General features: G+C 51.7%; 1 protein-coding gene across 1 annotated transcript in view; it reads right to left on the bottom strand.

Moving 5' to 3' along the window:
* Positions 1-426, bottom strand: part of ZNF787 (zinc finger protein 787) — a 22,668-nt gene extending 22,242 nt beyond the window's left edge. Inside the window, exon 1 of the mRNA XM_025848816.2 lies at positions 32-426. The gene's annotated coding sequence lies outside the window, so the exon portion shown is untranslated. The remainder of the gene's footprint in view (positions 1-31) is intronic.
* Positions 427-12,226: the final 11,800 nt, after the last annotated feature.

A 12,226-nucleotide genomic window follows, 5' to 3' on the forward strand; every position in this document is an offset into this window, starting at 1 on the left:
ACGCCCCCCCGCCTCCGCGCCCTCCCCTCACCTCCTCGGTCCCGGGGCCGCCGCGCCGCACTCCTCCTCTCTCCTCCCTCGCGGATGGTGGCAGCGGCGGCAGCGGCGACTCAGACCCTGGGGTCAGGGGGACGGGCGCCCAGGCCGGAAGTGACCTTCCTGGCCGCTTCCGCCCGCGCTGCTCCCCCTCCCCTTCCCACCCCCCCGCCGGCCTCCACCCCGTCCTCGCCGCTCTAGGAAGGCGAGCCCGGCGACCCCCTAGCCGCCACCCCCCCCAGCTCTATGGTGCGGAGCGGGCGCCCCTGGGAGCCACTTCCGGACGCGTCTAGGACACGGGTCCTCCGTCCCTGCTCTATGGCGCCGCGCGCCGAGGGGCTTCGGACCCCGCCCCCTTCCAGGACAGGAGGCGCGGGCCCGGCCCGTTAGGCGGAGACTTCCGGGTGTCTCGGGAGGTGCCCCCCCCCCGCCCGGCGCCCCGCGCTCGCGCCTGCGCGGTCAGCGCCCCGCGCTAGCCTGGGGCGGAAAGGTGTGGGGGAGAGTGGCGGCGAGGGCCGCTCGTGCCACCCCAGGTCCTCCGGTCGTCTCTATCATCGTAACCCCTTCCGTGCCGGGGCTCGTGGCTGGTGCGGCGTCCGCTCGCAGAGGCAGCTCCGGGGCAGAGCCCTGACGAGCCCTGCCCGGTCCCGGGGTGAACTTTTAGGATGAGGATCCTGCTGCCCCCGAGGCAAGCCCCACAAGTGCCCTCGCTTACTGCACCTGCCACTCCGAGCGGCCAGCGCCTTCCTTCCCTGGGTCCCCTTTCCTCTGGGTCGGAGAGGGGAGCTGGTCTCAGGTTTCCTCTGGGAAGCTCCCCGAGGGCTGGAGCCACCCTTGGAGCTGGGAGTGCTCCCTGTCCTCCAGCCTTGCCAGTCTCTCGGTCTCGGTGCCCTCCTTCTTCAGGGGGTAGTAGCACGTTGTGCGCCTGGCAGGGCTTTGCGTGCTTTAGGTCCCATTAATAACCTGTTCCCATTTTGCAGATAACGAGGGACACAGAGTTCAAGGCCGAGAGCCACACGCCCAGAACGCAGAGCCTGGGCTCCCAGCATGGCCTCGCTCCCGATTCCAGCACTTGACCATGCTCCCACATACGGCCTCCCGTAGCAGACCATCGATCCTAGCAGCTGGGGCTTCACCTGCTTCCCCCACCTGAGGCAGGCACTTAGGAAGCACTCGCTGAATGTTAGATCTCATTTCAGTGTCCTCCATAGTGTCCTCATAGGCTAAGTCCCTCTGGTCACTGTCGGCTCTGCTCTTGGCTGGCTCTCACGTAAGTGGCAGATGACTTACTGTGATTATTTATAACCGTTTTATGATCATCCTCATTGAAACAGTCACCAATAACAAATAAATAAATACAAACAACGAATTTTTGAAAAAGAGAAAGAAAGAAAGAAAGAGAAAGAAAGGAGGAGAGTCACCAAGCTTGGGCATCAGGAGGATGGGGATGTACAGTTCACTTTTTGAATGACACCTCTCACAGCCTCAATTTAGTGAGATAATCCGTGCAAATGTGCTTAATTCAGGACCTGAGTCATACCAAAGTCTCAGTGAAAATGCTAGTGATCAGTAAGACTTATTAGTATTATTACTTCTGCTCCGGCCACTATATGGGTCACGTCTCAGTCTGCATCAATCATAAGGTGTGCATTGTTGATCTAATAACATCCTTTGGGGGGGAGCATACTGTATGAAATGTACATGTAAATAGTAAGATATGCCTGTGTCTCACCTTCAGAAATATCACAAAGGTAAATTTTTTTAAACTAATTATTATGGGCATGAGCTTTACATCGTGAGAGCTGAGTATAAGATACATCTGTGCTCCTCTGACTCAGATCATTCAGTGTGTGTCTACAATGGCCCGGTGAGGGCAAAATGGGGGGCACAGCTTCCTCTCTCTCCCCTCCCCACCCTCCCAGCTGGCCAAGCTGGTGAGATCTGGAGTAGCTATCTTGGATCACCGGACAGAAGCTACGTATTGAGGATGGTGGAGTAACAAGCCAGGAGGGGAAAGACAGACACTTGATGGCTTTGTGAAAAACAGGTTTTGTGTGCCTCCCTGAGGAAAACTACCTTCTCTCTGAAACCATTGATAATTCTGAGTCCCTCTTCAGACAGCCAAACCAATAATGGCATATCTCCAAAACATAGGATGGGGCTGCAGTAGAGATTGGTAAGTGATTGCAGAAATCTGCCCTTCCCTTTCAAAGTATAGAATCATCCCTGAAATGCTTCTTCCCATCCAGGGACTGCAGTTACCAGTCTTGGCATCTGAGTGTGGCCTCGTGTTTGGTACTTATCACTAGGATTCAGGCAGAGGGACACAGACCTTTCCCAAGCCACAGCTCTTAAAAACAAGCATGCTTGCTCCGTGCTCTCTTCCCTCCTGCTGGCTGGGTGCAGAAAATAACCAGGTCCCAGGGCATGGTAGAGCCCCGAGAAAACTGGGTCCCTCCACAGACATTTCAGCCAGTGCCCAATACCCACCCAAGGTTGTTATATCATCAAGAAATAAGTATCTAGGGACGCCTGGGTGAAGCCTCTGCCTTCGGCTCAGGTCATGGTCCCAGGGTCCTGGGATCAAGCTCCGCATCGGGCTCCCTGCTCCACGGGGAGCCGGCTTCTCCCTCTCCCACTCCCCCTGCTTGTGTTCCCTCTCTCGCTGTCTCTCTCTGTCAAATAAATAAATAAAATCTTTAAAAAATAATAAAATAAAATTTAAAAGATAAATAAGTATCTGATTTGTACACCCATGTTTATAGCAGCATGAGTCACGAAAGGTGGAAACAAGTGGCTGTTGAGAAATAAAGAAAATGTGGTTTATACATATATTATTCAGCTTTAAAAAGGAAGGAAATTACGACACACACTCCAATATAGGTGAGCCTTGAAGATTTTATGTGAAGCAAAATAAGACAGAAAGACAAATGCTGGACGATTCAGCTTCTATGAGGTACCTAGAGGAGTCAAGTTCGTGGAGACAGCAAGTAGAGTGGTGATTTCCAGGGGCTAGGAGCAAGGGGGGGAGGGGAGTGAGTGTTTCATGAGTCCGGAGATTGAGTTTGGCAAGATGAAAAGAGTTCTGGAGACGGATTGTGACGGTTGCACAACAATGTGAACGAAAAAGTGGTTAAAACGGTAAATTTTATGGTATGTATATTTTGTAACCCTTAAAAATTTTCTAAGTAAAATAAGAGAAGTGTGTAATATGATGTGCCATTATAATGTATATTGCTGATATATAATGTATATCACTGGTCTGAATGTTTATGTCCCCCAGAATTCATGTTGAGATGTAACCCCCCAAAATGATACCAGGGTATCAATATTAGGCTATTAGGAGATGGGGCCTTTGGGAGGTGATTAGGTCACAAGGGTGGAGCCCTCATGAACAGGATCAATGCCCTTATAAAAGAAACTCCAGAGAGATCTCTAGCCCCTCCCACCATGTGAGGATGCAGTGAGAAGCCAACTATGAACCAGGAAGGGGCCCCTCACCAGAAGGTGACAGTGCTGGTGCCTTGATCTTGGACTTCCCAGCCTCCAGAACTGTGTGCAATACATTTCTGATGTTCATAAGCCTCCCCAGTCACAGACTAAACCATATGTGTTTCTTTCTTCTGGAAGGTTCCTCTAATCTAACTAATGCAAGGTTTCCAGATGTCAGGCAGCAAACACAATGGCCATGCTCCCCTTCAGGGACACCTCAGCATCTAGATGGAATTGAAAGCCATGGGAATGAATAAGATGGTGCGGGAGGGAAGAGAGAGAGAGAGGGAGAGAGGATGGAGCGTGCTTGCAGAGAAGGAAGCAGACGGGGGCCATCTGCCCCGAGCCAGGCCAATCCGTGCCCTTCCTTGGGAATCTTGTCTCTGGGAGGGGGAAGGCCAGCTTTCCCCCTCTTGCTTCTTCTCCACCGTGTGGAGGAAGCCAGTCTGCTGGAGGAGAAAATGTCCTACCCTGAGAGATGAGAGGTGGGGATTGAATGACCTGGCTGAGCTCAGGTGCCCCCCCTGAGGTTTGGTTGTTCGGCTCACCCTTCCACTAAGTGAGTCCCTCCAGACTCCTTCCAGGAAATCCCCATTTTGGCCACTTGGGTTCATGTTGCCGCGACCAAAGTACAGTGCACACACAAGCCTCATTCGGGGTTGAAATGAGTGAATGAAGGCGGGCTGGGCGAGGTGATATGTGAGCCTCCAGGGTGGCTGTGCTCGCAGAAACGTGGGGGTGCAGGGGCCCAAGCACCAGCTGCCACCCTAGATAACCCCCTCTCGTGTTTCCCCCAATGAAACCTCCTCAGCCAGAACAGCTGCGGTGTGGAGAGTGGACAGAGAGTTTGCCGCTGTTGTACAATCACTGAGAAGTCCCCTGAGTCACAGAGAAAGACACACGCACACAGTCACACTTCTGCGATGCTCATTATTATGATAATGAGCAACCATCTAGAGTTTTCATCCTGGGCTGGACTCAGTGCTGGAACACTGCATTGTTCCAATCCACATGCTTCCGTCCCATCTCACCCCCAAGAGGTCGTGTGGACCCTTCCTCAAGGTTGTGGATCTCCAGCATGCTGCACCGCATCACCCAGGACCCTGTGAGAAATGCAGAATCCCAGGCCTTGCTCGGAACTGCCGAGTCAGAATGTGCATTTTAACCTGGTCCACAAGTAAAGTCTCACCCACGAAAAAGTTTTCAGAGACTTAGCGCCAGTAAACTACAGGACGCCCAGTTAAATTTGAATTCCAGGTAAATTATGAGTTATTTTTTAGTATAAAAATGTGCCGATATTTATCCAAAAAAAATTATTTGTGGTTTGTTTTAAATACAAACGGAACTGTGCATCCTATATTTTTATTTGCTAAATCTGGTGACCCTGTGTAGAGGGCACTGTGGGTGCTTTTAGGACACCAGACACCCTCCTTGCCACGGGTTTCCCCAGATTTCCACACCACCTCCTTGCACCTCCCATGTGCGGTGGCGGTGCATGGGAAGGAGGGGGACAGTTCCACCCCTGGATTTTAAAAAGTGGGAGTAACACCTGCCTTAGGTCCAAGCTAATCAAAGCAAAATCATGTTCTGTGGCCTCTATATTTGGGTAGGATGTAGCCCCATTCATGCCGGTGTGATAAAGAAGTGTATTCAGTGGGATTCTGACAAATAAGCTTGTCCTGGCTCTCTTCCCGGATGGCGGAATACAGGATGTGATACTTGGAATGGTGGCAAGTCATTTTGCCACCATGAGGGATGATGAGAGATAGAAGCAGAAAAATGTTCACCTTTAGCCCAGAAGGCTGGCCTATAGCCTGCGTAGCCCCGATAAGGATCAAATACGTGCTCGTTGCTACATTCTTAAAGGGTCTCATGACTGTCCGTACAACCCACCCACAGTTAATACCAAACTGAATGATAAGCACCAGAGAAATCTTGTGAAAGTAGTTTTATGAGTAGAAATTTGAAGGAGACATCTATAATCAAATTCTCCCTGCACATCCCCTTCTCCCTGAGCACTAAGCTTATAAACACCAGCTTCATGCAGCTGACACACAGCTCTTTCTGCCCACGGGTCCTGATCCCGCACTGTAACAAAAACACCTTTTGGCGCTGAAAACATCTCAAGAATTCTTTCGTGACCATTCGCTCACGGACTCACATCAAGGGATGCCAGTTTGAAGACAGACCCACACCACAGCCAGCAGAGCAGAGAGTGGGAGAGAAGACAAGCCCCTGGTGACATTTCTTTTTTTTAAGATGAATGTATTTATTTCAGAGAGAGAGAGAGAGCATGTGCACAAGTGTGAGCAGAGGGAGGGGCAGAGGGAGAAGCAGACTCCCCGCTGAGCAGGCTCCGTCCCAGGACCCTGGGATCATGGCCTGAGTCACCCAGGCGCCCCTCCTGGTGACATCTTTAAGTGACTGAATCAAAGTGACCCTGGAGCTGGTCCCTTCCTCAGGACTTGCCTGCCGGCTGATAAATCCTCCCTTGAGTTTAAGCAAGTTGGAATCAAGTTTCTAGGACTGGCAGCTGAATGCATCTCGACTACTGTGGATGGAAACCATCCCTGCTTCCATTTCATGCAGGAGAAAACTGGCGACAAAAGAGGGGAGCATTGCACACCCCAAGCCAGCCTGCTGCTTTCCTAACTCTAGGTTTGTCTGACACCCAAGGCCATGTTGGTAGCCATTTCCCTCTTCACCCAATTTGGGGAAGCTCTGCGCTGGTGGAGGCACTCGAGACTTTCACGTGTTCAAAGACGTTCCTCTTCAAACGCACAATGGTTGTGCTTGAAGGGGGAAGGAGAGAAGCTCGGCCCCAAAGCAGCTGAGACTGGGAGACATCGAGAAGTATGATCAAGACCATGCAGCAAGTCGGAACGGGGATCTGAGAGCAGCTACTGAGACCTTCCCCAGCTCCTGGACCAGGCTCTGTCCCGTCCTCCCAGCCTACCAGCCTCCCCACAGACCCGCTGAGCTTTGTCTCCGAAAACTCCTGATACCCAGAAAGGAAAAAGATGACCAAAAACGAAACAAAACACTCAAAAAAAAAAAAAAAAACCAAAATAAAAACACGAAGACCTCCACAAAGCCAAAAAGCTTTTAATAAACTTGATTTTAAACACATGCAATGACTTTGTTTAACAAGAAAAATATATTATGAGCCTCTAGGTTTCAACCATTTCAAGTAAAACCTGCTTGAAGAGAAAATTAACAAGAGGCGGTAAGCGGTATGGGTTGGTGTAAACAAACTGTAAAACCTGTTCACTTTCCTCTTCGGGCAGAGAATTGTTCTCAGAGCCATAAAAGTTCATCATAAATTCCAAGTGGGTGTAAGGTTATGAGAAACGCTCCTTGTTGCTGCAGGATTCATGTTTTAAGTAACGGTGTATTTATCTCGGGCAGTTTTTCCTGGTATTATCACAGGACATCAGATGTTTTGATCTGATCTCACGTCTTCCTGGGGCCAGAGGTGGGCAGGGCCCAGTGAACATGAGGGGCACTGCCCCCGACTCAGATGCCCAGGGCCTAATCCTCAGCCCTCCTCCTTGAGGCTGCCGGACGCTGTAGGGAGAGCCTTTGAACCTCAGTAGGTATCTGTGGAATGGCACAAAACAGCACATGTTTTGTGCCTCAGTATCCCAGGGCAAGTGGCACTGGGGAAAACCCACATCACACAGTGACCTGCAATTTCGTATTTATACAAGAATGTTGTTTTCCTTTTATTTATTTATTTTTAATTTCTTTTTTTAAGATTTTATTTATTTATTTGTCAGAGAGAGAGAGTGAACACTCACACAAGCAGGGGGAGCGGCAGGCAAAGGGAGAAGCAGGCTCCTCGCTGAGCAAGGAGCCTGACGCCAGACTCGATCCCAGGACCCCAGGACCACAACCCGACCTGAAGGCAGATGCCCAACTGACCGAGCCACCTAGGCAGCCCAAGAGTGTTATTTTCAAGCTTGGTTGGAATTCTCTTTTGAAAAATGAAACTAAAAGTTATTTAAAAAAATTAAAAGCTGATCCTCATTATACATGGATTCCATACCTGAGAATTGGCCTACTTGCTAAAAGTTGTTAGCCCCAAATCAGTGCTTGTGAGAAACCAACCCTGCCGATGCCCTGATCTTGGACTTCCAGCCCCCAGAACTGGGTGGGGGGGAATAAATCTCTGCCTTGTAAGCCCCGAGGTCTGCAGTATTTTGTCATGGGAGCTCCAGCAGACTAATACAGCATGACCGCAGAAATCCTGAATGCCCCCGACGCACAAAGGACACCCGTTCTTTATCACTGCTTCCTCAGCCCCTGGCCACCCTGCCCTGCACTAACCTTCCCGGCTTCCTGAGGTTCCCCCGGGACCAGTCCTCCAGAACCTTCAGTCAGCCTGACTTTGATTGCAGGCGGTTCTGGTGGCTTTGATTGGCCTTCCAACTCTTACCCCAGTGCATCTAACTGACTTCACCCCCAGAACTCTAGCCATAAGGAGGCAGGAGAGGTCATTTTGGCTTCCAACCTCCTGAGACAAGACACGTGGCCATCACCTCTGCCGAGAAGCTGCATTTGCTCTGGGCAGATGTGTGGAAACAGAGCTGGGCAGAACTTTCCAGGGGAATTCCCTGCGCTGGCAGGTAAGGTCGGCTTGGCTCCCTTGGGCCTTCGGCCCTGCTCACCGTCTGCCTGTCCAGGCTCTCCCGGCCAGTTGAAGACCTGCCGCCTGGGCCACACAAGGGCCACAGAACAGAAGACCTGGCTCACCACACCCGCTGCTGGTTGTGAAACTTTGGTCTTAGGCCTCTCTCTCATTCTGTCTCTTGGGGAAGCCTCACTTGTCCCAACTGTAAAATGGGCTGATGCTTTGATCTGTTCTGCAGTCCCACAGAGAAAGCGTAGGGTGGAATAACTTAATAGGCAGTGTGTGCCCATCATTAAGCAATTCATTCATAATTTAACTATTCATTCCCGAGTGTTTTCCTGAGGCCTGGTGAAGATGACTCACACTCACAATCCAGCCCCCAGAGGCCCTCGTTGGGGGTGCAGACTGGCTGTCTGGCTCTGTAATCACTCATCCATCACCCGTTTATCCAATAAACATCACCTGAGCCTCCAGGTGCCGGGGGCTGGACACCCGGGCATGCACCAAATCCCCTCCCCACCCTGGAGGATCTCCCTGCTTTAAAGCACCATACAAAAGAGAAAACGTTAATTATTATTTTGAGTAATAATTATAGTGGTGCTACAAAGGAGCCCAGAAGCTTTGGTAGGATATGGGCCAAATTTGCTGCCAAAAGAATTTTTGTCCTCAGGCCTGGGAAGTAAGGTAAGAACCACTTTCCTTCAATCCTTATTTACTCACTCAGAGGCAGGCCCCAAACTGGGAACTGGCAACAACTGGGTCTCTGTTATTGAGCTGCTCACCAGAGGATGAGCAGGGCCGATACAAAAAATAGTCCAAGCACGAGATGGAGAGAGAAGGGGCACTGTGGAAGCTCAGATGAGGAGCTTCGTCCAGATTTACTGGGGCAGGAGTGGTGGTCTGGGAAGGCTTCCTGGAGGAGGCAGCACCTGAACGGATTGCTGAGGAATATATGATGTTACCAGGTGAAGAAATGGAAGGAGGACATCCAGGGACTCATTTCTTTTTTCCATTCCTCACCAGTACTATAGTGCACTCGAATGCTGGAGAAACAGAGCTGTGTGTGGACAGGTGATCGAGGTGGTATGACATGAATGGCTACTTAATTTGTGAGGTCCACTGCAGAATGAAAATGCAGAGCCCCATGCTTTAAAAAGGGGGTTGGGGCACCTGGGTGGCTCAGTCCCTTAAGTGGCTGACTCTTGATTTCGGCTCGGGTCATGATCTGAGGGTCCTGAGATAGAGCCCCATGTCAGGCTCCGCGCTCAGTGGGGAGTCTGCTTCAGGATTCTGTCTCCCTCTGCCACCCTCCACTTTTCTCTCTATTAAATAAATCTTTTAAAAATAATTTAAAACAATTTAAAAAGAAGGTCTCCCACTCCCCCTGCTTGTGTTCCCTCTTTGCTATCTCTCTGTCAAAAAATAAAAATCCTAAAAAAAAAAAAAAAAAAAAGAGTTAAGAATCTCAAGATGGCCCCAGGAGGGCATTCAACGGAGCAGGGGGCCCTTCTTCTTCTGTTGTGGTTTTTTTTTTTTTTTTTCAATCAGAGCAGAAAGCAGACGCTTAACTGAGCCACCCAGGCACCCCTAAATAAAATTAAAAAAAACAAGAATAGGTGCCCTACACATGAATTGCACAAGACATGAGTAGACAACATTCTGTGGTAAAGTAAGCTGTTTTTATTATATGGGGCCGGGGTGGGGGGTGGGAGATTGGTGTTCAACCTTGCAGCTGGGTTGGGCTTGCATTTATCAGTTATGTTAACTGTAGGCAAAGTAAAAAAAAAGAAAAAGAAAAAGAAAACAAAAGCTAATGTTCATCAGCTCCTTACTCCCTACCAGGCGTGATCTAAGTGTTTTGCATGTATTCACGCAGGGAGCAGCACAAGGACCCTGTGAAGGGGTGACTATTCTAATGTGCTGCTGAATGCCAGACCCAAGAATGCTGGTGCGTGCATCACAACCCCCTGGAAGCCTTGTTAAAACAAAGTGCTGGGCCCAACACCCCCAGAGTTTCTGATTCAGTGGGTCTGAGGTGGGGTCCGAGAATTTGCATTTCTAATGAGCCCCCAGGTGATGCTCTGTGGCTTGTCTGGGATCTGACTCAGAACCTTTGGGCCACTGTGATGGAGCACAGTGATCATGTCTGAAGGAAAGTGGTGCTGGGCCAAGGGCTGGGGTGATCCTCACACCCTACCTACAAGTACCTGGCCGCATGGGAGGAGGTGGCTGAATCCTGCTCTCCATCTGCTTGCCGCACCCATCCCCTGGCTTGGGCCCACAGTCCTGAGGGCACCCTTTTCTGATCTGCACCAAGCCACCATAGAAGAGAGGAATTCTGGATCTGAAGGGGTCCGATTATGTGGGATCTTGCAGGCCAGATTCAAGGGTTTGCACTGGAGAGCTTTAAGCAAAAGAGTGACATGTTCCTATTTAAGATTTAAAAACTCTCTGATGAATGGAAAAATCAAAATGTGATATACATATGTAATGAATTATCAGTCTTAAAAAGGAAGGGAATTCCGACACATGCCACATCCTAGATGAACCCAGAGGACATTGTGCTACATAAGTCAGTCCCAAGAAGACAAACGCTGCCTAATTCCACTTCTATGGGGTGCCAGGGGCTGGGGCAGGGGGCAGGAGGGAGAATGGGGAGTTGTTTAATGGACAGACTTCCAGTTTTGCAAGAGGAAAAGAGTTCCGGAGACAGATGGTGGTGATAGTTGCACCACAGTGAATGTTATTAATGCCATTCTACTGCGTACTTAAAAATGGTTAAAATGGTAAATTTTACATTTTTTTAAAGATTTTATTTATTTGAGAGAGCGAGAATGAGAGAGAGAGAGACTACATGGGGGTGGGAGGGTCAGAGGGAGCAGCAGACGCCCCGCCGAGCAGGGAGCCCGATGCGGGACTCGATCCCGGGACTCCAGGATCATGACCCGAGCCGAAGGCAGTCGCTGAACCGAGCCACCCAGGCGCCCCATTTTACATGTATTTTATCACAAAAATGATCCCTCTGGCTGCTACGAGAAGGGACTGGGGTGGGAGGAGGCCAGAGCGGCGGCAGGACACTGGGGAGGCTGCTGCAGTCGTTCAAGGGAGAGGTCAAGGGTACTCGGGCCAGGTGACAGCATCAGGAGAAGTGGACAACCTGTGACCACCTGAAGGCCGCAGCCAACAGGCCCGCGGATGGGCCGGATGTGCGGGGCGACGGAGAAGGAGAAGCAAGCGCGACCCTTCCAGGTCTGGCCGGGCACCTGGACGAACGACAGATTCATCTTCTCAGAGGCGAACAGGCAGGACGAAGCGTCTCCTTGCTGGGGGTAGGGAGCAAAAGCTCCGGCCCACCCTATAGGTCTGCGACGTCAAACGGGCGACGGGACGTGAGCGGCAACCTCAGCCGTGCTCCTGGGGCAGAAACGAGGCCGGGGAGGCCGGAACTCCTGAAGCGAGAGGTGGGCCCGGCAGGAGGCCCCGATTCAGCCACTGACCGCAGCCGACCCGGGGGAGAGTTCCCGTGCGTTTAGCGAACGGGGAGGTGGGGACGACGTCCAGCGTTGCGCCCGGGCGCACGCGGCTCGAGCGAGCCGTCCTCAGACACAGGGCTTCGGCCCATCTCTTAAGAGTTCTCCCTGCTCTAAAAACCAACTCTTCCCGTTCCCGACATGGGGAAACTGAGGCAGCTGCCCTGTCCGATGGGAGCACGCCAACGACGTGCGGCCGGCAGCACCTTCTCCCGATTCACGCAGGAGGGAGCACTGAGGTCAGACGCTGGGCGCCAGGCTCACGGCGGAGGAGCCGAACCAGGGCGCCCAGGTCGGCCCCAGATACGCGGGTCCCAACGCGCGCCCACCTTGGACCCCGTCAGCGCCGCCCGGACGGAGTAGGCGACGCGCAAGGAGACACACCCCGCAGGCCTGACTGGCGCAGAACTCTGGCGCAACCCCTCCTCCTCGCCTGCCCGCCCCGACCGCCCGGGGATTTCATTTCCCGAGCGCCCGCCGGCGTCCCACCTCTACCTGTCTCAACAACGCCGCCATGACCCCTCCTTCTCCCTCC

The sequence above is a fragment of the Callorhinus ursinus genome, unplaced genomic scaffold, assembly GCF_003265705.2.
Source record: "Callorhinus ursinus isolate GAN/ISIS: 27379988/994484 unplaced genomic scaffold, GSC_fseal_2.0 scaffold106, whole genome shotgun sequence".
In the NCBI taxonomy this organism is placed as follows: domain Eukaryota; kingdom Metazoa; phylum Chordata; class Mammalia; order Carnivora; family Otariidae; genus Callorhinus; species Callorhinus ursinus.